The sequence below is a fragment of the Lissotriton helveticus genome, chromosome 12, assembly GCF_964261635.1.
Source record: "Lissotriton helveticus chromosome 12, aLisHel1.1, whole genome shotgun sequence".
NCBI classification, from domain to species: Eukaryota; Metazoa; Chordata; class Amphibia; order Caudata; family Salamandridae; genus Lissotriton; species Lissotriton helveticus.
In genome coordinates this window covers 681,313,168-681,338,842 of record NC_136073.1, presented here as the reverse complement: position 1 = coordinate 681,338,842, position 25,675 = coordinate 681,313,168, and the positions used below count along the sequence as shown (strand labels likewise).

The following is a 25,675-nucleotide window of genomic DNA, read 5'->3' as shown; positions in this document are numbered from 1 at the left end:
TAAATAAATGTTAGGTTGGGCTTCTGCAGCTCTCTGGACAACCTGATGTGCATTGGAGGCCTCTCAGTGTCTCTTCACCTGTGATACTGAAGCCAAGGGTGACTCAAGGCGCCGCAGCCCCCGGGCTCAGTATGAGCAGTGAAGTTGTCTGCCCCAGTCAATCCAGGCGCTCCTGTAACAGTAGGATCAGTCACATTCACAGAGTGTGTGCATGTGACGTCATACAGAGGTGGGAGGAGGCTGTGTTTCAGGCTCCTCTGTGCAGCACGAAGATAGCGAGGCCGCAAGCATACGTTGCTTGCTTTGAAAAGGAGCTGCATACTTCAATCGCCATCTTGATTCCAATCCACACACAGATAAGTGAGTGAGTTGTTTGGTTTCCGTCTTCACATTTATGATTTGCGTAACTATTTGGCTTTTAGTATTAAATCTTTTTTATTGAAAAATTGCAGCACATAGCAAACAAGATCATCACTTGTAGTTAGCACATTACCTCTAAGATAATAAGAGAAAGGAGCAACAAATGATGTCGAGAGAGGCGATTGTGTCCATGCAAGCTATTCTGCAGCACGAAAGGCCATGCCTACATTGGAATTATAGCAAGAAGGAAAAAATAAGAAAGAAACAACAGACCCCCCCAACCCCTCCCCCCGTGTTCCAAGTCCATCATTCACACCACTCATATCATTCATACCGACAAGTCTCAATCCGCCGTCGAATTCAAAGTGTCCGTGAGGCGAAGCAGCCGGAGGTACCGGGGACACATGACTTCATGGAATTCCGAGGCCAATAGGGACAAGAAGGGTTGCCACAACTTCACATACTTTGATCCCTCCCCGGCTAAGGTGAGAGAGAGCTTTTCCATCCCAAGGACATGCCACAGTGGGTGAAGCCAGCCAGTAAATGCAGGAATATGTGCGGTGCGCCAGTGTGCAAGAATATTTTGCATGGCAGACCCTAGCGCTATAGCAATCAGCCGGCCCCTACGAGAGCGCAAAGGATATGTTAGAGGGTTTGGGAGTCGAAGAAGAACATAGGATGGGAAGCGCGGGATGTCAGTCTCAAAATGCGTATCAACCGCATCTAACACCTGCTTCCAGTATGCTTGAATGTGTGGGCAATCCCATAGGATGTGGACCAGCGTACCCACCTGCCCGCAACCCCGCCAACTTGGTTTAATCCATTGCATGGAGTATAATACCAATAGGTTGCAATTTTCGTGAGAGTGTCGGTGAGCCCCATGTGGTATGCAGAGTGTCTCGCTCTGTAGAAGATCCCCTCCCACTTCTTATGGCTAAGCGTTCTGCCCAACTCTCTTTACCACAGCGCCTTACCAGCATTATATGTATTTGTATACTTAGCCAATAGCATTTTGTACAAGTCTGAGATTAATTTCTTGTCTGTCGTGTGGGTGATCAGTCAGCGCTCATAGCATGATAGATGTCTATCGGCTACAAGGTGCACCTGCTCACTAAGTGCCCAGTAACGAACTGGAGGTAGCGCATCCTCTCAATCTCCGGCAGTCCGTGTGATTGCCGTAACTGCGTGAATGAAATCACGCCGTCCGGTGAGTACATATGAAAGAGGCATCGACAACCAGCCGGTCGCCACCTCTCATAGGCCACAGGGTTGGTACCTGGTGTAAAATCCGGGTTGTCCATCAGGGGAGTAAGTGGGGACGGAAAAGTAGTGAGTTCATGTTTGACATTAGTTTGGGCCCAAACTTCCAGGGGAACCCGCGTGATGTAGGACGCATATAGGTTGGGGGGACGATGCTGTCTCCTGAGAAATGGGATTTCCTGTAGCGGGCGGCCAGCCACAGCCTAGTCCTGAAACAACCAATGTTTCTCGGATTCCCACCTACTCCATTCCACTAAGAGACACAATTGAGCTGCCTGAAAATAAAGCTGAAGTACCGGGACTCCAAGTCCCCCATCCTCCAGCGGTAGCATCGCCAATCTTAGTTTAAGTCGCGGTGTACGCCCATTCCAAATGAATTGGGCCAGTTCCGCTTGAGTCCGTTTTATCCAACCCGGCGGTGGCCGGAGAGGAATAGTACGGAATAAATATAGAATCTGGGGGAGGACTGTCATTTTGATGGCCGCGATCTTGCCTGGCCATGACAGAGGATAGTGCTTCCACTGCCCAAGTTCCCGTCGAATCTTCTGCTGCAGCTTAGTCTAGTTGATCGTAACTGTGCCAGAGAGCGAAGGGGCCAGCTGAATCCCCAGATAAGGGATCGCCCCTGTTGCCCAGTGGATAGGGAAGGAACGTTGCAAGTGTTCTCGAGTGGAGACATCCAGAGATAAATCCAGGGCCTCAGACTTGCTCATATTGATTTTGAAGCCAGAGCATCGCGCAAATAGTTCCAGGTCTTCCAGACAGGCAGGTGAGGAATCTCGTGGATTAGACAAGGAGAGTAAGACATTGTCGGCATAAAGACTGATCGTATGAACAAAGCTCCCAAACTTAATCCCCTCCAGCCTCTGTGCTAGGGGCTCCATGTACAAAGCAAAGATGACAGGTGACAAAGGACACCCCGGCCTGGTGCCCCTCTCTATGGGGAATCTAGGGGACGTGTGCCCATTCACCCGAACCACCGCCGTCGGGAACTTGTAACAGTTCAGCACATACGTGCGGAATTTTTCACCTAAACCTGCCTTCTCAGGACTCTCTCCAGGTAGGGCCAATGCACCCTATCGAACGCTTTTTCAGCGTCAAAAGCCAGCATTAAAAATTCACCACCTATGCGGGTCGCCTTCTCAATAAGATGTAGAGCCCGCTTAGTCTTGTCTGAAGTTTGCCTCTCTGGAATAAACCCTGCCTGGTCTGGATCAACCAGGCCAGCCATATGGGGCACCAGTCGGGATGCCAGGATCCCAGTATATAGTTTGAGATCTACATTAAGTAGAGAGATGGGGCGATAGGCGCCACATTATGATTTATCTTTCCTTGGCTTAGGGATCACAGCTATAGAAGCCTGGAGTAGATCCCCCGGTATCGCCCCGGGCTCTGAGAAGGTGTTAAAGAGGCGCGTGAGAAGAGGGGCGACCTGCGTACAGAAGGTCTTGTAAAACAGTGCAGGAAACCCATCTGGGCCCGGTGTCTTGGCTACTTTAAGACGCGATATATCAGTAATGACCTCTTCTGGACGGATGTCTCTCTCCAGATACTCAGCCTGTTCTGTCGTGAGGGCAGGCAGAGGGACGGAGGCGAGAAAGGCCTCAGCATCCGAGGCGCTCAAAGGGGAGCTGGCGTACAGGTCAGTATAGAAGTCGCTAAATGCCGCCGCGATACTAGGGTCATCAGACACACAGCTGCCATCCGATCGGCGTATTTCCCGAACCACATGGCATTGGCGAGTCTCGCGCAGCTTGTGGGCTAACAATCTCCCACACCTGTCCCCGCCCATGTAATATGCATGTCGAAGCCTCAATGCTGTAAATTCCGCCCTGTCCTGGTCAATGGCTGCTAACTGCTGCCTCACTGCCTTAAGCTTCCTCCAAATGCGTGGAGCCCCCGTGCGCTGGTGCATTTGCTCCAGTTCCCTCGTGCGCTGGCTGAGCTCCTTGCGACTACGCTCCACATAATCTGCCGCTGAAATGACAATAAATTCTCCTCGCAAGACCGCTTTCAATGCCGCCCATTGCGTGGCGAGTGTGGTATCTGCATTGCTGTTGTGAGAAAGATAATCGGCTATGGCGCGCTGTATTCTCGTAACTACGTCAGACCTGTGCAGTAAAGTCTCCCTAAGGCGCCATGTTCGCTGCGCGCGCTGAATGGTGGGGAAGGCCAACACTACAGTCACTGGGTCATGGTCCGAGAGGGAGGCGGCCTCGATCTCAACCTCTGTCGCCATCGCCCGTACAGAAGCCGATGCTAGCAAGTAATCCAATCGGGCTTATGTTTTGTGGGCATTAGAGTAGGAGCGACCCTGGGGGTGGAAGTTGCGCCATAGATCACTAAAACCCAAGTCACGGAGACGGGCCAATCCTTCTGCCGAGAGCGCACCGGTCTGCGTGGCGCTGACATGACCTATCCAGGACATTGTCAAACACCAAATTCAGGTCCCCTCCCAACAGAATATGATGATCTGGTGTGGCAGTAGCCTCACTAAGGGCTGAGTGGAAAAACCTTTCCTGGCCCTCGTTAGGGGCATAAATTGAGCTAATAGTGAAAGTATGGTCCCCCAATGCAAACCTGTACAGCAACAGCCTGCCCTTTATCTCGGCCTCCTTCTGTATGACCTTCTCCTTAAATCTCTGGGCCACCAGAATGGCTACTCCTGCCGTTTTAGTGACTGCGGAGGAGAAATCTGGTGAGGGAACCTTCGGGAACGCAGGTGCGGGCAGTCCTTCTGCAGGAGGTGTGTCTCCTGCAGGAGACAAATGTCGGCCTGGGAATGTTCCAATTAGGAGAGGACCGCTTTGCGCTTCCCAGGGTTATTCAATCCCCTCACATTCAGAGTGAGGACCTTAATATCCGTAGACAACATTTACCCCACCCAGTGGAAAGGAAGCGGAAGGCTCACACTGGCACCACCCAGCCTCATTAAAACTAAGACGCCCAGTGTACCAGGCGGACCATAGACTGAATGCCAAATAAAATTCCCCCATGCATACTGTGATCGAGGAACACGGGACCCACCCCCCCTCCCCAAACAATAGGACCCCCCCTAACTCCCCCCCCAACCTGAAACCCAATGTTCAAGAACCCATTGTCCATCATCCGTAGGTGATTGGTAATAACTTGTAACGGGGTAACTCGCTCAGTACACCCCTCCCGAACCCCAACAAAGAAACCTCAAACACAAGTCATAGTCCCAGGCTTAGCAAGTCTCAGTTCAGGCCTGTGGTAACGTCATGTTGAGGAATATGTGGCTGTTGCGACCCTGTAGGCCCCCCTCCCGTCCCCCCATCCAACCCGCATGGTCACAGTGCTAAGAAGGCCCCGCTTTTACCGCTGCGTCAGTTCTGTGTCGTTGCCTCCTTGGATACCTCCTGGAACGCTGATGCCTGCTCCCAGGCCATGGTTGCCGGGTCTGGCCTGAGATTGGCCTTGGGTGACCACCTGCGGCCCACTCGTTGCCAACCATCGCGAGAGGGTCGCGATGACCCCCCTTGTGAGGGTCGCAGAGGTGTCTCCTGCATCGCAGAGTCTTCATCAAGTTCAATGCCTAGCAGGGCACACGTGTTGTGAAGGGATCGTAGCTGATGTAGGACCCCTTGCCATTTGAAAATCAGCCGAAATGGATGACCCCAGGAGTATGGAATCTCTTTGTCGCGCAGGAACGATGTAACCACCCTGAAGGATTTCCGCTTGTGCAAGGTGATGGCCGAGAGGTCCTGGTATAACGCCACCTGGTAACCTCGATGGTGAAGGGGCTGCTTCTGGAGTGCCTCTCTAAGAATTTGTTCCTTCGAGGGAAAGTCAGGGAGGAAGGCAAGGATGTCCGGTGGTGAGGCAGGTGCTCGGCGCGCTGGGCCTACCCTGTCGATACGGATTTCAAAATCGTCAATTTCCCCCAAAATCTCCCGGAACAGGCCCTGTAGAAATCTTGTAACAGTGTCCCTCTCCGCTTTGGATGGCACGCCTCGGACCCGTATGTTGTTCCTTCGAGAGCCATTTTCGAGGTCTTCCGCATGTGCTTGAAGGTCGACTTGCTGTTTACGAAGGCGAATGACTTCTTGTTGCAGTTGTTCGACCTCCTCGACCCTGGTTTGTTCTGCGTCCTTCATCGTCGCCACACGTTCTCCCAAGCCGTCCACATCGCGTCGTAGCTCACGGTATTCCCCGGCCATGTCCTGTTTGAGCATCAAGAAGTCTTCGCGCAGGGAATTAAATAGAGTCTCCAGGAACGCTTTGGTAATAGGGGCTCCTCCGTCTTCCTGCCCCATGGGCTCCTTCGCTGCTGCTGGGGCTGGAGGGCCTTTCTCTCCCTTAGGGGTGTTCTTAACAAGGATGTCCGTAATGGTGCGCCCACCTCGACGCCCCACCGTGGCCATGATGCGCCGTCCGCTACCCCCCTGGAAGCCCCGTCAGCCTGTCCACTCGAGGGAGGATGCAACGCGGGCCCCCAAGTCACCCTCCTCTCCGCGCCGGCCTGTTGTGCCACCTGCAGTCACACTCAAAAGCCAGTGGGAGGCGTGCGCCCAAACCCACTCTCAGCAGCCACACAATGCAGGGTAGGCCGCTCTCTCACACAGTCTGCTGGGCCAGGCCCAAGCCCCCCGAGTCCCGACAATGTTAGGCACCGCGTAATCAAAGTGCTGTGGGCGCTATGCAGGTACCTCCGCACTCCTCTTGTGTCTCCTCACCGTCTGGGTGCTGACTCTTCCTCGCCGGGCCAGTGCGTGCCACCGGGCTAGCTTTCCCCCTGGACTGGTCTAGGTGAAGCTCTGCTGCTGCGTAGGGTCAGACACCGCCCCGCTACCCTAGCCGCAGTGGCGTTGACAGTCCAGCCGAAGTAGGCCCCAGAGCCTGGGGCTCAATTTTCACGACGCCCGTACAGGGCGCTCCTCCACCTCCAGCCTCACCTCCTCCGCGCTCCACGCCCTTGGCACGGGCCAGGCCCGCCCCGAGCCTGGGCCACAGCGCCTCACCTTCTCTACAACGAGGGAGTCCCTGATGCTGCACCACTCCAGCCCCTTGTGAGTGTTTGATTGGTTCAGATGCTCCGTCCATCACCACCCCCTTTTGTACCGCTTTTGGCCGTCATAAGTGTGGCAGGGTATGCTCAGACATGAGTCCCTTGCTCACTTTGCCACTGGATTCAAGCAAGCCGGGCTGAAGATGGCTGTAATGCCAGAAACCGGTCCTCGGAAGCTTGTTTCCGGTCCAGGGAAGGCATGGCTTGGCAGTTCGGGCTGGACTGTTCCCATGAGGCACAGGGTCAGACTGATTTGCATATAGCCATGTCTGAACTGGGTGGCAGAGTGGGCTAAAGAACGGTGATGGGTCAAACCCAGATCTTTTGACTGGGTGTGAGTGTTTGATTGGTTCAGATGCTCCGTCCATCACCACCCCCTTTTGTACCGCTTTTGGCCGCCATAAGTGTGGCAGGGTATGCTCAGACGTGAGTCCCTTGCTCACTTTGCCACTGGATTCAAGCAAGCCGGGCTGAAGACGGCTGTAATGCCAGAAACCGGTCCTCGGAAGCTTGTTTCCGGTCCAGGGAAGGCATGGCTTGGCAGTTCGGGCTGGACTGTTCCCATGAGACACAGGGTCAGACTGATTTGCATATAGCCATGTCTGAACTGGGGTGGCAGAGTGGGCTAAAGAACAGTGATGGGTTAAACCCAGATCTTTTGACTGGGTGTGAGTGTTTGATTGGTTCAGATGCTCCGTCCATCACCACCCCCTTTTGTACCGCTTTTGGCCGCCATAAGTGTGGCAGGGAAGGCTCAGATGTGAGTCCCTTGCTCACTTTGCCACTGGATTCAAGCAAGCGGGGCTGAAGACGGCTGTAATGCCAGAAACCGGTCCTCAGAAGCTTGTTTCCGGTCCAGGGAAGGCATGGCTTGGCAGTTCGGGCTGGACTGTTCCCATGAGGCACAGGGTCAGACTGATTTGCATATAGCCATGTCTGAACTGGGGTGGCAGAGTGGGCTAAAGAACGGTGATGTGTCAAACCCAGATCTTTTGACTGGGTGTGAGTGTTTGATTGGTTCAGATGCTCCGTCATCACCACCCCCTTTTGTACCTCTTTTGGCCGCCATAAATGTGGCAGGGTATGCTCAGACGTGAGTCCCTTGCTCACTTTGCCACTGGATTCAAGCAAGCCGGGCTGAAGACGGCTGTAATGCCAGAAACTGGTCCTCGGAAGCTTGTTTCCGGTCCAGGGAAGGCATGGCTTGGCAGTTCGGGCTGGACTGTTACCATGAGGCACAGGGTCAGACTGATTTGCATATAGCCATGTCTGAACTGGGGTGGCAGAGTGGGCTAAAGAACAGTGATGGGTCAAACCCCGATCTTTTGACTGGATGTGAGTGTTTGATTGGTTCAGATGCTCCGTCCATCACCACCCCCTTTTGTACAGCACCACTCAAGCCCCTTCACCACTGGTAGAGCTTCGGCGGGGCCCAGCACATCCGCCCGTCTCAGGCCTACGGTCCAGGGGCTCGATTTTTGCACCTACCGACTCAGGCGCAGTTCCAGCTAGCGACTACTCCGTCCGCCGTCTGCACGTCCCCCAGACCGCCGCTGCTTCGCCCCGCCGTGTTTGTGCCCAGCCTCTGCTCCGGTGGCAGTCTCCTCAGTGACGGCTCTCTGGTGGGGCACCCGTGGGGAAAAAACGTTGAGCGCCTTCTCTTCTGTCAGGCCGCCATCACTCCCGGGCACCAGTTGGGGACCCGTGCAGCAGGGAAAGGGCTTCTTGGACCGATGGTGCCGCGATTACACCCCACCAAAGTAACGGGCATCCACTGCCCATGCTCAGCGAGGTAGGACTCTCTCCAGCTCGGGGGCCATACGCTGTTAGAGGGCAAAACAGGGGATCCGGGCCGGGGAGCCTGACAACCTAGCGTCTGCTCAGGCCGCCATCTTCACTATTTGGCTTTTAAATATGGGATGTGGGCCCGGCTCTGGCTCAGCAGACTGAATAGCACACTGGCGAAGTGGTGCTTACGGCATTACGGAGTCCATCTGCTTTGTCCGAGTCAAATTAGCGTGTGGACTTGATAGTGCCAGTTATCACTTTAACAGCTTGGCTTGTAAATTTGGGATGCGGGTCCAGGTGGCTCAGCAGACCGAATAACACCGTAGTGCCGGCATATGCTTCAGCCGAGTCATATGTAAACAGTAATTATTCACGAAAGGACATGAGGGCCAAAAGAACAACAAAAAAAGCAATAGGAGCTGCGCCATCTTGAGGCTACAGTCCATAAATTCACACATCTCAATTTCCCTGTTGTTTCCTTTCCTTCCCCAGCTTCGTGAACTAAACAAAGCCAACCCAATGATCTGGGAATGAGTGTAGGGCTGAAGGGAAGCCACAAGCTATTTTTAGTGAATTCTATTCTGAATATCCCAATTTAAAGTCATGAGACTAACTGTATAAGAAAGAGTTCGCTAAAAATGTGGGCAGAGACAGCCTGGCTCTGCCTTTGCTGGAGATCTTGGCGGACTGCCTGGGCACATCGCAAGCGTACATGTGCTTGCAAATGCAAAATCACAATTTAGCAGCATAGATCAACAGGTGTGAACACGTGGATGTTATTGACGTGCCTACTACATATTAACACAATCATATGTTTGTTGTGCTGCACCCTACACGAAGGTCATAATAGCTCCAGAAACTATATAAAAGTTGTGGATGGGGCATGTTTGAAGGGCAGCGGGGTAAAAATCCTTAACTCCATTCACTAAGTGCATCAAATTGCACAGTGGAATAGCTAAGCATGCTTTGGGCCCAACTGCAAGCAAGGGAAATAGGCCCTATGCTAACAATCTATTAGTAAAATGCAGCCTTATTTGGGCGTCCACCAGAGGGCCCTTTCCACCCTGGGTTGGGGTGCCCCGACACCTACTGCTCTGTTGACAAGTAGGCTCCATCTGTTGCAAGTCTGAACAGTTTTCAAATAGTGAGATATTGTGGGTTGTGTGGAGGTGGAAAATTGTCTGGCTCTATCATATAGGAAGCATACTTTTGCCACTTTCTGTGAGAGAAGTAGGCGCGACAGAAGTTTGCTTGGAAGACAACTGTCTCACTCCTTCAAAGGAATGGGAGCAACTTTGCTACTCCACTGCCTAAAATTGCGTTAAAACGTAGCCGCGGTTAGGTTGTGAAATAGCAAAGCTGCTCACATTCCTATGGTGAATAATTTAATTTGACTCGCCCAAAGTACAGGGCTCATTTAGTGCCAGTCTTCACATTTATGATTTGGCTTGTAAATCTAGGATGTGTGCCCGGGTGGCTCAGTGAAGTCCTAGTGCTGTGGAAATTGATAGACCTTCCGGTGTTCTTCTTTATGAGGGCTAGGGTACCAATGATATGTTCGGGGGGAGCGGAGTAGTATTCATCAAAGACTGCACACCATTTTTTTTTGCAGAAACAACAATATTCCGAATACGAATACAATAATTGTCACAAAAACAATCTTTGTGTTGGGGGACCAGGAGGACCAAACAGGGCCATGGGAATTAGGACAAGGAGCTGCAAAGGGCTGCTCCTCCTCAAAAATGGGACGACCAAAGGGGTACATTGCTAACAAAAAAGTACTTGGGGAATTGAAGCTGCTGTACAACCAGCCAGAGGGGAGTCTTCTCCCTGTGTCCATCTGAGCCTCACAGGCAGGCTCCTATCGTTCATCAAATGTTCACTTCGCCTATGGTGGAGCTGCACAACTTGCAACTCAGGAAAAACAATCACGGCCCAGGCTGAGGGAAAACTTTCTTTCAGGATAGTGCAATCACCCTCCGGAGCGAATACTCTCAATGATCCTGTCCAGTCTCTCAGGCAGTACATCAGTATTCTCCACTCTGATCTAACAGGCAATAAAGGCACAGCACCTGTACCCTGAACTCAAGTCCTTCCCTAACTCCTGTGTTGCTCCGCTGGCGCACTGCTCTTTCGTCGGACCGCAGATTGTACCCAGTGTGCCCAGGCACCTTCTTATCAACAAAGGTGCAGACCTGCTTTCAGTTGGGGACCGAAACTCAGAAACCTGATGCACTGATCCAAAGCAACCCTTGTTTCAGAGGGGGGTCACCTCAAACAAAACCTCCTTGCTCTTGTTAACGGTCTGTGCCTCTCTCAGCTGGGCATCAGTAAAAAAGGGACAAAGCAAGGAATCAGCTCTCCATCCTGATTTGTGACCCCGTCTTTCGCCCAAGAGTCGTATAGCTGTGGCAGGGGTATATGCTTCTTCCGGTCTTCCACCTTCACAGCTGTTATAGTTGCCAGCAACGCTTGTGCTGGTTCCCATTACCTCCGCTCCAAGCTGGACTGGTGCTGACTCCCCAGGCTGGATCTGATGTCCAGACCCCTCTGGCAATTGTTGTAAGGCAGCAGATATCTGTTAGTAAACAGAACAAAAATCTTTAGACACAACATACAAATAATCAATCAAAAGAGGATATTCTATTTCAGACGCCACCATATTGTTTTTCTGAAGAACCTCAAAGAAAAGGAATTCCAAAACAACTATTATTTGGTGTTTCTTGTGTTAACAAGCTTGTGTTCCATAAATCATATAGTTCACAACACTTCTTCTACTTGTGATTTTTTATCACTATTGTACAGGACTGTGGACACTTCTAGAATTATTTTCCTTATGTAAGAGCAACAATGTTTTGCGCTTTATGACCATGCTCTCATATTATAGGTGTAGCGGGAAACTCTAAAACTGTGAATGTAACAGAGATCTGTATTACATGAATAACTGATCAATTAGTCCTAACATAGTAAGTACATACATCTCTCCAGCAGAACTTGTTGTGGCAAAGAAGAAAACAAGCAAAGAATATGTTGTTCTTAAAAATGTGTGCCAAGGGCATATGGGCTTCTTTCCTAGCATTGTGTCACATATGTATCATACTTTTCATGATCTGGGCCACGTAATATCATATTCAGGGGAGAAACCTAGTTACCAGCTCTAGCAAGAGTTGTCAGCTCAATTATATGAACTAACTAATGAGGGACTCGTGATACCTCTGCGACTTATGTAGTGCTATAATAACATCAACAATAATGGTGTTCCCACCTGCGAATTTGGAACAAAAACTACCCACATATAGTTCCCCTTAAAGGTCAAATAAGGGAACATCAGTCTATTCTAGCCATCCTTTCATCCTTATCCATATTACATCAGTTTACAGACAGGAGGGGCAGTAACATGTCATTTATTTATTCATTTGGTTAATTCTAACAAGTTGTTCAAACAGTATTACTTAATATCCAATTAAACGTGCACTGGTGAGGTGCTTTGTCTCTATTTATTTAAGAACATATGCACAGCATGTTGTGAAATGAATGACTAAAGCGAGCCCAACCAATTGTCTCATAGCCGTTCCTAGGCAGCTTAAACAAGCTCAAGAGAGCGAGAGAGAGAGAGAACACAACAACAAGCTGCCCTGCGTACTTTCCATGCAGAATAGCTCACAATAATACACATAATAGGCACAAAAAACAAGAAAAAGGACAATGTCTTACAAGTCTCCTCCCCCCCTTTGACAGCAGGTAACCTAAGCAGGTGACCTCCAGTCGACAATACACACCCCTTTTGGCAGCTGGGCACGGACAGACTTGTAGGAGATGGATAACTAGGAGAAACCACACCAAAGAGGCCATGTCCAATATTATTGGACTGTAACACTTTCTAAACTTTGGTGTACAAGCACATTGGGCTAACTAGAAAACATTAATCTAATGACCAACTACCAATTCCTTTAGCTTATTGAGCTGTGTAACATAATAGCGCATTAATGCAAACTTTATTTCAGGGCCTTTTTATCTGGCCCTAGCACAACATTTTTAAGTGCAAATCAATATTTCTATATGCATGGCAGAGCTATTCTTGGCACATGGCCCACAGACGCTCCTGCCCCTTGATAATGTTATTCAATTGGATAAACCCTACCCTGCATATCTCCTACACTGGAATTATTTCTCAAGAAAACAATGATATCCCCATCTGCTCCTAACAGAATATGCAATATTTCCTTTAGCTAATGTTACCTAAAACAGGTCTGTGGTATCCAATCTTGTTCCAAGAAGGCTTAATCAAGGCCATAAGTTCATTGAAACAACAAAGTAAATTCTTCCATTTCTTAAATGTAGTTAAATTACTAATGACGATTTCCTAAATATTATTAACACGAATTGAGAATTTTTTCGACCCTCATTTTCCTAGGCACATTATAGCCTCAGACATCATTAGAGCAAAGTTTACATTACCTATAGTGTTTTATCCTACAATGTTCGATTCAGGAAATTTAATTAATACAAAGAAATTAATTTGTTAAACTACTCTTCAACATTACAAGCAGGTTGACTGTCGTCAGCATGTACTAAAGATTATAAGGATGGATTGTTGCTTATGATGTGCTCTGTTTAAACTGCAAAATCAATAAAAACATTTAAACCCCCCCCACCAAAAAAAAAAAAACATTACAAGCCCCATCAGCGCCGGGGATGCCTGGCTTCACCTTGGAGGTGCCCAGGAGGGACCATCTCACAGGGAAAGCCAGGACGGGTTCCCCAGCGGTATACAGCGCCAGGACACTCCGAGATGGAGTAACAGTGCGCTTTACAAGTATACTTACCTTATATGTATGTTTTTCCTGTGTTGAACAAGCGGCACTGAAGTTTGCATTTGCTTAACCTGTGTTATTTGCTGTAGACCAAAATAGAAGCAAATCTGCTGAGAAGGAATATGTTCCCCGCTCAATCAAATACAGCCCTGTTTACTTATTTATTTGCATTACTACTACAAGGGCTAAAGACTAAATGTACAACTTGCATTTACACAATTATATATGTACATGTACAAATCAAAAAACGCTGTGATGCTTTTATAGTGTAATGTAGAAATCACACACTGTTAGATTTAAAAAAATGCTCCAAAACTCCCTGTGTGGATATTTTGCTTTCATGAGTGGTGGTCAGTTCTAAATACAGAACTTGGCCTCTGACCCTTAAACCTGTTGTCCCCTGTCTGAGCAAGGCTATTCCCATGCGGCCTTTACAATTCAAAGTAACTCTCGAGAAGCATGACTGAAGGGCATCCCTGCTCCGTGCCTGCGTGTTGATAGTTTTAAAGGTAGGATGCAACTTTTGCTGCCTTATTATTTTTTTTATTTTTGTGCACTGTGCTTTTCTAGTACCGAAAGAACTTGCTCAAAATTTCAGCTTTCAGAAAGCCATAATGCGCTCAGAACTATCGTGCATTTAGGCGCGCAATGTAATTCACATGTCTCTAAAGCAACTCTTTGCATTACTTTTAATAGCCTTTGTATTTGACACTGCAGTCATTAGGCCATACTACATTTTAAGTTTGTCACTAAGAGACAGTAATATTGGTGTTATTAGATAAACTAATATTCAACCTTTTAATGTGGTGCAACAACATATTTTAACCAGTTGGAGATAGAAATCTTAATGTGCACATTAAAATCTGAATACATACTTTGCAGGGGGTAATTTTCTACAGTGCTGAATATTATTCAATTTTCACAGTGAATTTATTAGACATTATAAAGATCACAATAATGCAAAAACGATTTTAGTGCAATAACTTTTAATTTTTTTTTTCATGTAGTCATTTTTTTAAAAATAAATAATGATCACTAACCCTTTCATTTTTTTCTACATATGAAAAGCAAGTCTAATTCCTTTCCTTTTGTCTTTAAATGCATTTATTTATAAAACTTACAAAACTTCCTTTGAAACTAAGCACAGGAGCTTTACTGAATCACAGAAAATGTGTTTCACTTTGTCTTTTAAAAAGCAGTAATCATTTACCATCAGATACACAGATGTGCGTTTTAGAAAAGCAACAAGAAAGAAAATCCTTACTTTTATCCTTTCTCTTTTATCCACAATAATGAAGCTGTATTTTGAACTTTCAAAATTAGTAGTCTTTAATGGACGTGCTTTAAAACCTAGTTGCCACTGCGTCAGCTGTGTTTTATGACCTCTGCTCTGACAGACAGCTTCCTCTGGACAGACAAATAGAGCAGCTGTTAAAAGTTCTCTTTCTGGTGCTGGGAGTGAGGCTTAGTTAAAAACCAGGCATTCCAAGCCAGTCAAAATCTATCTGCAGTGTCGTAAAATAAGGACGCTTTTATTTTAGCAGCAACCAATTACTCAAAAAATGTGAATGCCTTTTAATATTTAATATAATGCATCTAAGGATGATGCTTTAACATTTTGTATTGAGTCCTAGTTGTGTACAACACGCAAATTCATTTTTTGTTTTCTGTGAGGCCTACTTTTTCCTATTGAGTTTTAATTCTAGTTTTTTACCATTGTGGCAATATAATAGGTGAACGTTCACACATCTATACTTTGTTACTGCTTTTACTCTCTAAAGTAGCGTGCAGCTGTTAACATATTTTATATAAATAATTCCTTGAAATTTAAAGTTTAATTCTTCCAATGGCCTCTGCAGAACACAATGACGACAAACCAAATTGAGCTCTTTCCAGAGATTTTCAAGAAGGGGCCACACACTCATAACACACAACACAGTTTGCAAAGGCAAGCCATCCTTACACAAAAAGTACAGTAACTACTCACTCAAGCAAGTACTTCACAAGCATCACCACCGGTGTCAGTCCACAAACCTCATCGACACGCAAACACACAAACCACAAATTAACACTAGAACAAAAAGAAGAGGCAACCCACAGACTGTACTCAAACCAAACCAATTGTAAATCATATTTACAAACAAAAGAGCTCTGAAAAGCAGTCCAGAGACTGCACCAAGACAAGTAAACAGCCCAAAGACTGTTCCATGTTACAAATATCATAAGGCCTTGTTCTTATATGTTCATTCCACAGTGTACTATATATTATCGAAGAAATACCGTTTAACATACATAAACTTATTAAGTGCCCCTTCTAGGGGAGCCGGCTGAGTACTTTCTAGATCCATATTGGTACCTCCAAAACAGCAACACTTTCTACGAAGTGTGCTAGGAGCAGGCATGCCAAAAATATTATAACAGAATAGAATATTATAACTAAAGTAGTACTTATCCCAAATATAGTACTTATCCCAAATATATCAAGATTAGAGACAAAACATCTCCTCTTTACCTGCCTATGTAAATTGCAATATACAAACAAAACAAAACCAGAATCTTGGCCACGCAAATCCAAAACAAGAGTGTTGCTTAAGCGACCTTACCAAACCAAAGTCTCCAAACTCCACCTGCCAAGCTCTGGGCTAAACTAGGCTAATGGTCAGTGGGAAAAAAACAAGGGAGAGCTCAGTCGGGACCGGCCAACACCAGGAGGGTCAGATCGGGGAAACCGGAAAACAAGTTGGTCTGCAAAGACAAAGTTTCTCCTTGTGCAGAGTACCTCCTCAGTAGATTCCTGTCTTCCATCAAGACCACTGCCTTGGATAGCCGCGTCTCCGATGAGTCCCACATTGGGTGCCAATTTGTGGAAATTAGCCTTTTTAGGGGCTCACTTGTGCAGGGGTTCACCCTCATCTGTCCACTGGTTCTTAACCCAACAAAGAAAAGATAGGCACGGAAGCTGTAATATCAAAGAAATAGATTTATCAACCTCTCATGAGTGGGACTACATCTATACAACACCCTTGGGCACTGTATGAGATGGTCCAAAGAATACAGAGGCCATGGGCCTTATATACTCAGTTTACCGCTGAGTAAGCATGGAGACTCAAAGAGGAGGTACAGGCATATGCAGGAATAGTTATTGACTAACATGGGCATACAAATATGTCTTGGTCAGCAAAGAGGGAGGGGAGAAATTTCTGCTTACATCAGTTAAAACAGCCTGACAGTAATAGTTTTCGTCTAAGACAGGTGCATTCTAGCAGCTACAGGCCTTTTTGGGCATGCGCAGTGCTCTGGCTCAGTACTGAAAAAGTTAACTATAGTTGATGACTCAAGCACAATAAAAAAGAAGGCAACAGTGAAGACGGAAGAAGCACATGGCTAACACATGGCTAACTAAAATGGATACCACAAAGAAAATGGCTTCAGTCTATGCTAACGGTAATTTCTGCGATTTCCACAGTGCCTGCCTGGGCATTCCGGAGTGCAGGCATCTGCTTCGGCCGAGTCAGATGTAATTATTAGCTTGACAGTGAATATTTATAGGAAAATTTCGTTCAGGGGAGCAAAAGCCTTATCTGAAAGATGAGGGGTTTGATCCTGATGCTTATCATTAAATTATGCCATCTCTCAATTTTGGAAAACGAGCAGAGCAAAGAAAAAAATTAAATGAAGGATAACTGCAGGTCAGAGGCAAGGCCGTCTCCAGAGCAATGAAGGTTGGCACCCTAATTCAATAAACACTATTTGGGTGTTTTCAGAGGGAGCAGTGACTGTCAACAAACAGCATGAGCCCTCACCAATCATTGAGCAGACGGCCTTGCTTTCTCCAAAGATGCATTTATCTGCAGTTTCTCCCCTTACTGGCTGCCCCTCCAAAACAGCTCATATTGGTTAACTACTTTCTCTGCGTGCATTAAACGGTTGCTTTCCTACCAACGCAATTAAATACTTTCTTGCATTTTGACACAACAGCTACATGTAAAAAGTTATAAAGCATAGGACACATGAATAGGACAACCTTAATTTTATCTGCAAGTGTTTCTTACACCTGGTAAGTCAGGAGTAAACATATACTTTCACCATATACATTTGTCATGCACCAGACCACATATTTTCATGGTCACTCATGCCTTGATTTTATCCATTTCAATTGTACACTAGGACATAAAACGGACGCAGCCTTTTTCAGGAGTGTGGGCAGGGTGGCGGCACCTTGACTGGCTGCCATAAAAAGACTAGGCAGGGTGCTTTGTATTTTGATGTTGCAGACTTGGGTTTATTTATTATATTGTTGAAGTATTTTTTCCTGTTGCCGCCAAGGGCCCTGATTTGTATGCAATACTGTCTTGCTGTTAGCATTTACTTTTCATTACAGCCTCTCCCGGTTAGTTGCATCTGCCATTGAGGAGCAGGGCCTGTTCCTATTACTCCCTGACAGTTCTCTATTGTTCTTTTCTTACTTATCCTAAGTCTGAAATTCTCCAATCTGTATGCTCCTTGGTACCATCTTTGTCACCTCGTGACCAGAGTAACCCAAGGCATCAGCCAAGACAGTTTTCTGTTGCCAGTGGCCTGAGCTGATCCTAACATGTCTTCATCCCCTGAATGAGACTTATAGTGCCTTGAAGGATGCCCTACTGCCTTTTCATATTTATTTCTTGCTGTCTCTGTATCCAGTCCGACAAATCACAATAACTTGCATTTCCTCAGCAGATTTCCTTTGTAAAGCTATATCAATAAACAAAGAAATCTGAGAGATATACCTACGTCATTATCATATGAAATCTCTTTATTGATGTCATAACTACACTTTTACAATCGCCATATTAACCTTCTTGCTTTCTCAGCTTTGCTAGAAAATGCATCATTTGCTCACTCTTTTTTTCAACATTTTCTTGGGTGGAGAAAGCCTCTTATAAATGTTGGGCTTGCTTGCTATAGGACCCCCATCCCGACATTTTACGCCTCAACACTTTCAAATGTCACCAGCCGCCACTGGATAAATGTAGTGACTGCATTAACTACTGTAGGGTGGTGGTTTACACTGCAGATCAACCTTTCTGGGTTCTCTGGACACATACAGAATTCCAGCTCCCCTGTGCATCAAGATGTGTTTGTTCAAATCTGGGACAGGCGGTCTGAGAAATAACTTCTTCCCTAAAACTCAAATTGTCAAAGAAATCCTGAGTGTACAGACAATTATTCTTACAAACCCTGCTGATGGCAGGAGGTGTAACTAGAGAAGAATTACATACTTCCGACAGTATAGCCCAAGCATGACAGCGCATCTGAAAGGGAAGCTAAACCCAGCAGAATCTCTTGAAATTGAAGGAACGCAAGGAGAATTACATACTTCCAACAGTATAGCCCAAGCATGACAGCGCATCTGAAACTGATGCCAATGGGCCCAGCAGAATATCTTGAAATTGAAGGAACTCAAAAGACAATCAAGCAGACTTTGGAACCCAGGATTAATCTATGAGAATCTGCTGCAAGAGCAGTAACAATAAACCCTACTTTGAATTAGTTCAGGGATTCATTCAGCATTACCCAAAACTCCACAACTCTATCTCATTGATTACCAGCCTAACTCTTTCCAGGTACGACTGTGCATAAACAGCGCAAGCAACAGAAGTGACCCGTAGTAAGCAAATAAAGAGAGCATAAAAGAAACCAGCTTAAAACTCTCCTCTGAGATGAATGCCAACTTCTGCCACCAAAGAAGCAGACTCTACGGACTCTTGGGAGTGTACACCAATTCCACCTAAGTTGTGTAAAAATGCTCAATCAGGTCTTACTACTACTACTGATAGCTCTTCATGCAAAGTACATTACAATGTTACATTTTAAATGATTTACGGTAGGAAAAATATCGCAATAGATGGCCCTCAGTAGATGTTATGAGGGAAGGGGATGCAGGTGGAAAGGTAAGGGGATATCTGTATTAGCATACATTATACACAGTCTAAGGGAGATTCTGAATAAAAAAATTATCATACATGCTGGTTAATTCCAGGACACCCGTAATATATTGCAAGGTGGTCTCTTGTTAGTCCCTATACAAGCACTGTTCAGTCTTTGAAAAAGGCATCACTACTATTCAGTTCTGAAGATGATTAGGTGGTTAAAGCATTGAGCTGTCCGCGTAACAATTAGCACTGATTTCAAAATTCTCACCCGGTGAGAAGAACTCTCAAGCAAAGGCAAATCCTCTACCCGATATGGAGAGTGAACCTCCGCAAAGACAACATCATATTTTGCATGAAGGGGATAAGAAAAGCCACACCCCAAAATGTAAATTGTCAAACGTAGAGGATATACTTGAGGGCCTTTGTGAAGTTCTACCCTCTGCTACAAAGTGTATGACTCAATGTATAGCACATTATGGAAGGGCGGCAAAAAAGGCAGAGGCAACTGTAATAGAATACCTCAGCGGAACAAGAAATTGAGTAGCTTTTACCTGCTAAGGAAGTTAATAAGTCACAAAAGATATCACTGAAATTGTCCCTGTGAAAGACTCTGAGTATATGTCTCTCAAGAATCTAGAAAATGAGGAGACCTCTTCATGGCCACAAAATAACCAGCAACATTAATCGCTAATCTGAAGTCAGTCAGTCACACAGCTTTATTCGATCTTTTGTAAATAGACCATAAAAGCACAACAGCTCATATAAAATAATTTCAAGTTATTGAACACATGTTTACATTGGTTAAAATAAATAAATATTAAACTTTACTTTAGCTAAATATATGTTTTTAACAGCGTCCAATGGGCTTACGCCCAGCTTTTTTGCAAATCTCTTAACAGTGTTGAGGCTTCTTTGCATGCCCTGGCCTCTTGTTTTTACTAATTTAGACCTGGAGTGGTCCTTGTCAAAGAGCACTCCTAGATATGAAAAGGAGTCCACCACCTTAATTTCCTTGCCCTCCTTCTTGAAGTGGGGATGTTTCTCACCTCTAGCCTCTCCGGCCACAATTATAAATGATTTTGTTTCATTGACTTTCAGGTCAAGGGAAGCCATAAAGATGGAGTAAGCTTTGATTAGTTTTTGTAAGGCCAACTCAGTTCTTGCCATCAGTACCACTCCATCGGCGTATTCCAGAATCGGGAGGGGGGTTTGATCAAATTTTAGCACATCCAATGAAAGAGCAGACAGGGAGGACTCGACTCCATTCGTATAGATTGAAAATCGAAACGGGGTGAGAACACACCCCTGTCTAACTCCCTTTTTGATTTTGAAATGACGAGTGCACTCCCCCTTTCTACCATACCTTACACAGGCAGTAGCATTGGCATATAGCTGGCAGATAAACCCAATGATCGGCGGGTCTATGCCCATAACCTCTATCATGGACCATAGCCTAGAATGTGACATGCACTCGAAGGCTGATGTTAAGTCCATGAAAGCCATATATAGCTTCCGTTTCTAGCCTTCGAGTATTTCCCTATGGTTAGGTAGAGGTTTTAGGCACCGATCAATTGTCCCCATACCTCTTCGGAACCCATACTGTGCCTTCATGATTATGTTATGCGAGTCCGCCCAATCCTCCAATCTAGCCAGTAAGACCCGCCCCATTAGTTTAGCAGTGGTATCAAGCAAGGATATGGGGCGGTAATTCTTCGGGGACCCCCTATCCCCTTTTTTGTAAATCGGAACAATTACACTCTGGTTCCATGATGGTGGTGGACCTACTATCAGAATGCTGTTAAAGATGTTTGTGAGTAAGGGGGCCCACATATCATAATCGTATTGAAAGAAGTCAATTGGTACGCCGTCCGGCCCCGGAGCCTTACCGGGGGTACAAGATTCTAGTGCCTTTCGAACCTCAGATACAGTGAAGGTTAATCCTTCCTGCGGTGAAATTTCTGGGGGGGGGGGGGGCACTAATATAGGTGGAGGAGTTGGTAGCCCAGAGATTCCTTCGAAATGTCCCATCCATGCCTCTTCGTCTACGTGTACATCTAGTGCGGGGTCACTAATGTCTTTAAAATAAGTTGCGTTTACAACTTCCCAGAAGTCTTTGCTGCTGCCAGAACTGGCTGCTTGCTCAAGGTCTTCCAACGCCTGTGCTCTCAGATCTTTCACCCTCCCCTACTGTATGACTTATACTCATTACATAGTGAACGAATCTTGAGATAATCTCTAGGGAGAGTTTTTTAAGGCATTTACGAGGGCTGTTTTCGCTTTGGTGCAGGCTAAATCGAACCAGCATTTTTTTGCTGTGAAGTCAAAAGCCAAGGGGACAGTCATGCTTCTAAAAGCAAATACTATCCGCAGTATCGGTACAGATTCAGGTGGGGAAGCGTCACTGACAACTGAAATCCCAAAATTTAGACAACACGTGACCAACATTGTAAGGCACTATCAGCTCAAATAGCAGAGCCTATCTACAACTGGAGAGAGGCAGAGAAACCTAAAGAACAACACAGCCAAAAACATGGTCCCCCTTGAGATCAATCCAAGGCATTTGTAGTTTTGCAGACGAAAGGCTGAAATCAAGAAAAATGATAATCTAGCTTAAGATACTTTAAACTAACGAGAGGGAGGGAGAGTGCAGACACAGGGAAATTCATGGTGAACTTTGAACTATTCCTTTACATGCCAAAATAATCAGTGCTCATCCGTGCCCCTCAATTTTATATATATATATATATATATATATATATATATATATATATATCCTTGTAGATTCTGTATCTGGCGTGCTTACACCACAGAAAAACGGACCACCACGCAGCAAGTAAATATTTCAGGAAGTTTTATTTTCTCTTCTCACGATCCTTCTCTGGCATGACGCGTTTCGGTTACCAAGTAACCCTGATCACATAGCGACCATGCAGTAGCCTTCCACAATAAATACTTTTAATTTTTGCAGCCATTTACACCACGTGGTGATAACAAGTGAAGAAATACTATTTAGGACAATACATTTTTCTTCTTATGTATGCTTTACAAAATTCCATTTTGTTATATATTCTCAATGGCATTGATAATTGATCGTTTTACATGAATGTGCAAAATATATGCCATAAATATTAAATAAACAATAAATATGAGCAAATGCAATTTCATGGTATTTACATTATTTAAAACAATCTAAAATTCATTTCATTTTAGATAATTAAATATAGCAGCTTTAAATGCTTAAAAAACAATCTACTGTTGTGCAAACTTGCGTATTGGTTCATTATAAATTTCTAAAATACCAAATTATTAAAGAAATAACAGCATAAAATGCTTTAAAACCAAACATGTGCAAAATTACGCAAATACAGTACATAGAGGAACCTCCGCCTATATGTGCAAAATGCCTATCGAAAACTATCCTCAACACCAAAAAATTAATATAGCATACTTAGTATTCTATAACTTTCTATGATTCTGGGACCGAGCGCGGGCCCAAAACCACATACGTTATCTGTATTTAGTCCAAAAAAGTGCTCTGTGCATATACAAATAATGGATAAAATGTAAGTGTATTTAAAATTTCTTAGGAATGAGAGATTGACTTCTGCATTTGCATAAAAATCTGATTTCACTATTGCCGTATTCTGCTGTGTACTTATTAGTTTTCATAGGAACGTGTGCATGTCTTCCGTGTTATTTAGTCCATTTGGAGACTTACTGTTCAGATTTAAAATGTATTTCGTCTCCAGTTGCCTTAAAAGCTTTTCCCTGTCTCCACCTCTTTTGGGTACCGGTACCGCATCAATGACAAAGTAATTTAAGCAATTAATATTTTTGTCATGTATTGCTTTAAAATGCCTTGCTACCGGGTAGGTGGGGTCACTATTGATGATCGCTCGTATATGCTGCAATATTCTTACATGCACTGGTTTGATAGTGCTGCCCACATATCTGAGCCCACACGTACATGTAAGTATATATACAGCAAATTCCGTACGACAATCATAATTGCCTTTAATCTTGTGTTCACCATCACTAAAAGGGGTGTTGTACTTAGTAGTGTTTACACCAAAATTACAGGCCCGGCAGGTTGTACATTTAAAGAAACCTTGTTTAGTTGGCAACCACATAGATGTAGGAGCCCCTACTACCTGTGGTTGTGACACATATATATATAATAGCTTTGTGAGCCCTTGGGCCAGGGTTCGTATCAAAAAGAGGGTAACAGGTTCATGACTTAGCAAAAATGGGCTGGAGGGATGAAGAGAAAAAAAAGCATTGAGAAAAGACTGCTACAAAGTTTTGTATGTACTCACAGGGCCATTTAGACCTGGACAGCTTGGGGCCGTGCCTTCGTGTGTTGGTGGCTGCTGCCTGGGGGGAGACAACAGCTCCTAGAAATCCCTGCGCCTGGAGGCGCGAGTATCGCGACGTTGCCCAGCGGGAGGGCCAACCCCCGACGAGCGACTTTAGCACCGCCGGCTTCCCTGCTGCGTGGGACCTCCGCTGGGGGTCATGATCCCAAGTATGGGAGTCTGCTAGGGCAGACTACACCTCCCAGAAATTCCCACGCCTGGAGACGCAAGTACCGCGACGTTGGCCATAGGCGGGTCTACCCCACCTCAGCGGCTTCCCAACTGCGCAGGACACGCCTCGGCCGAGGGCGGACCAGCCCAACCCTCTAACTTCACGCCCAAAATGTACTGCTACTATCTAGTTCCCATTTACGGGCGAATTACATTTTGATAGCGCATGCTGCCTGGCCGATATCCTTTCTCGTACAGAACCCCAGCGTTAAACCCAGATAATTGGCAAAAGGAAGACTGCTGCTTTTGCCTTTAGCTCTCTGATAGCAAAGGAAAGTTTGAAATCAGCAAGGAGAAACTGTGTGATGACCAGAACTGATGACATATTGGGAGAAGTTGAGGAGATACTAAACCCCTCCACTGCATCCAAAATCGCCCGGTCCAATCAAGGAAGAAGGTGCCAGATGTGTTTATTAAGGAATACCCTTGATTGAATTCCTGTGAAAAACTGTTGGACCCCAGCTATCGCACACCAGGCCAATGAGAAAACGACGCCGATTCTAGCCAATAGGCTGTTATATCTGAAAACAGATTTTCTATATTAAGTATGCAAGGGTATGACGAGTATGGGTTGGGAGAAGAGGGCTACTCTTCTTCACCAAGAGGTGCATAGGACACTCATCGATGCAGATACATTGTTGGAGATGATTGTGGGCCTGAAGGAAGAGGTATAAGATCCAGGGCTCGAGTCGGGGTCAGGCCCGGACTGGCCATAGCTGGATGGCGTCCCCCCACTTATTTTACCGGGTGGATGCCGTCCCCCCTGCCAAACAGCTGGACTTCACAGTTTGGTGTCTCTGGGACGAGGAGCTCGGAGCTCACAGCACGCTGCTCACGCGCTGACTCCTCAGGTGCAATCGCATCTAATGGGTGAGGAGGGGAGGTAATGAACCCGATGGTGCAAGCGACCTTTCGTGACGTCACTTCCTGTTGTGACGTCACTTCCGGTGACAGTGTCCCCCCACCTCTCTTTTTAGGACTTGTGCCATGATAAGATCTGATATTGGTTATAAAAGGTTTGGAGGGGAAGATTCATAAGGTGATGTTGCATAAGAGCCCTATACAGGGCTCGAGTCAGGGTACCTCGCGGGTGGACGGTGTCCCCCACTTTTTTTTACCGGGAACTCGATAACTGGAGCAAACGGAGCCACACATTCACTCTTTGGCCTCTCTGGGGCGAGATCGGAGCCCATTCAGAACGCTGCACACGCGCTGGCTTCTCTGATGCAATCGCATCTAAGGGGTGAGCGAGGGGAGGCAATGAGTCTGATGGTGCAAGCCACCTTTTGTGACATCACTTCCTGTCGTGACGTCAGCACCCCCCCCCCCCCCCCCCCCCACTTCTTTTTTTAGGACTTGTGCCCTGGCCCTATACCGGTCACACAGACCGATGTGTATATTGGGGTGTAATGTCTCCAAGGTATCTCAATCCCCACCCAGCACAGGGGCTTACGACTAGAAACCCTCCCCTCGATCTTTACATCAAGGGGATCTGCGATCTGGTTACTCTCTTCTATCACTGCTTAGAGAGCTCAGGGGTGCATCAGCACACTCATATCCTCCACCAGGGAGGAAGGGGTGTGTGGGGAGCATATGAGCAGAAGTGACCTAAGATGTGACATCACAAGGAGTTCAGACTCATACAATGGCACCTATAAGGGATTATAAGGTCCCAGGCATACATCCCCCCCCCCATCATCATCGCCAGGGAGGGTTAGTGTTGCAGGGAGGGTTAGTATTTGGGGGACCCAGCTCATATAGTCACAACTTACAAACCAGCCCCAGATCGTCCTATCTCGTATTCCCAAAGTCACAGAGAGACATAGAGAAGGACAGGACTTCTTAACCAATAACGTGATTAATTGGTTTCAGAATGTCAAAAAATGGCACTCACTCATTAGGAGAGCGAGATCTTGAGAGTTG

At 46.2% G+C, this 25,675-nt stretch overlaps 1 protein-coding gene across 4 annotated transcripts in view; it reads right to left on the bottom strand.

The window, feature by feature from the left end:
- Nucleotides 1-25,675, bottom strand: part of LOC144799177 (C-type lectin domain family 18 member A-like) — a 901,971-nt gene that overhangs the window by 770,920 nt on the left and 105,376 nt on the right. Inside the window, exon 3 of one of the 4 annotated variants that reach the window (XM_078670425.1) lies at nt 10,929-11,015. The exons of the other annotated variants lie outside the window; for them this stretch is intronic. The gene's annotated coding sequence lies outside the window, so the exon portion shown is untranslated. The remainder of the gene's footprint in view (nt 1-10,928; nt 11,016-25,675) is intronic. 4 annotated transcript variants of the gene reach the window in all.